This window comes from Tachysurus vachellii, chromosome 2 (assembly GCF_030014155.1).
Source record: "Tachysurus vachellii isolate PV-2020 chromosome 2, HZAU_Pvac_v1, whole genome shotgun sequence".
NCBI classification, from domain to species: domain Eukaryota; kingdom Metazoa; phylum Chordata; class Actinopteri; order Siluriformes; family Bagridae; genus Tachysurus; species Tachysurus vachellii.
The window spans coordinates 3,375,571-3,377,506 of NC_083461.1; positions in this window are offsets into that span (position 1 = coordinate 3,375,571).

A 1,936-nucleotide genomic window follows, 5' to 3' on the forward strand; every position below is an offset into this window, starting at 1 on the left:
GCATTGTCCTTAACAACCTATCACCAATCACAATTGTCCTTAACAACCGATCACTAATCACCATTGTCTTTAACAACCAACCACAGATCAACAATATCCTTCACACCCAATCACTAATCACCATTGTCCTTAACACCCAATCACTAATTATCCACTGTTCCTAAGAACCAACCTACTGTAAGTCCCAGTTGTTCCAAGAAACCAATTATCTACATTGTTCCCAAAGAAATATACACAGATCAGTTTTTCCTAAAAGCAATGAATGATCTTTATTGTTCTGAACACCACTGTACCCAGTCACCAAACCACTGTTCATCACTGCTCCTAATCACTACTCCTAATCACTGCTCCTAATCACTGCTCCTAATCACTGCTCCTAATCACTGCTCTACATTGTTCCCAACTACCAACCACTAATCCCCATTTTCCTGGTCATTTTCATTCAATAGTAGACCAGCATCTAAATATTCCTTCCGTTTTACAGGCTGCAATCATCAACCCTCCTGTGTGTGTGTAGGACGACTTGAAGATGAAGATGAAGTTTAAATTCATCTAAACTCTTTTTGTGTGTGTGTGTGTGTGTGTGTGTCCCATTTGCTTCAGTACTGCTGTTGAATGAGGCCAAACTGATAAGGATAAATGTGTATTATTAGCATGGAACTAACCGAAAGCTAACATTACGCTCACAAATTACACGTCCGTAATGAGAGAATAATAGGGGGCCGAAAACAGAACCTTGTGGGAAGCCGTGTCGCGTAAAGACTGCTCTCCATCGATGCTAACAGACTGTTGTTTTCAAGTCTGTCCAAAGGAACAGACATCTCTGTCTGACTGGAGCAACAGTTACAGTAGTGTTTTCATTTCCTGGACTGAAAATATCTAGTATTAATGCTGCAGATTTACTGAAAATAAATGCAGCAGATCATTTCCAGTGGATTTGATTCTAACTGTACTGTAATAAATCAGACTCTTTCAAAACAGTCAGTACAGATGTTCTATTCCTCCCACGTCTCGTCTCGTCTCGTCTCTCTCTCTCTCTCTCTCTCTCTCTGAGGTTAGTTACTGGAAGGACATGCCTAACTACCAACATCAAACAAATGTAGCATGTTTGACTGAAGGACAGGAATTTATGAGATGCTGAGTGGAGTGTGTGGGCATGTTTTAGTCATTGGGACTGTGAACGTTAACACGACTGTTTGTCTGCTCGCCGTCTGCCAGGTCTCAGTTCTCCACATAGCCTAAAAATATGTGCATCATACACACAACCTTTATTTCTCCAAACATGACAAGAGTTCTAAAGTTTTCCTAATGCCAGAAGAAAGATGTCATTGAACTACTCTCACTCTCTCAATCATTTCCTACCGCTTATCCGAACTACCTTGGGTCACGGGGAGCCTGTGCCTATCTCAGGCGTCATCGGGCATCAAGGCAGGATACACCCTGGACGGAGTGCCAACCCATCACAGGGCACACACACACACTCTCATTCACTCACACAATCACACACTATGGACAATTTTCCAGAGATGCCAATCAACCTACCATGCATGTCTTTGGACCAGGGGAGGAAACCGGAGTACCCGGAGGAAACCCCCGAGGCACGGGGAGAACATGCAAACTCCACACACACAAGGTGGAGGCGGGAATCGACCCCCCAACCCTGGAGGTGTGAGACGAACTTGCTAACCACTAAGCCACCGTGACCCCCCCGTCATTGAACTAAACTGCACTAAATTGTTTTCTGTTTCGTTTCTGCTGCTTTCAAAACATCCTTCAATTTTTTTTTATGTTCCTTGCTACGTCTAATTCAACAGTCGCTCCATCACCATTTTCTCTATCTTATGGTTTCTCACACTGATCCGTGTCCCCGTGTGATTATAACCCGGTGTAAACATGATGGTGTGTTTGTGTAGTCTGAGGTTTCACACTGCTCCTA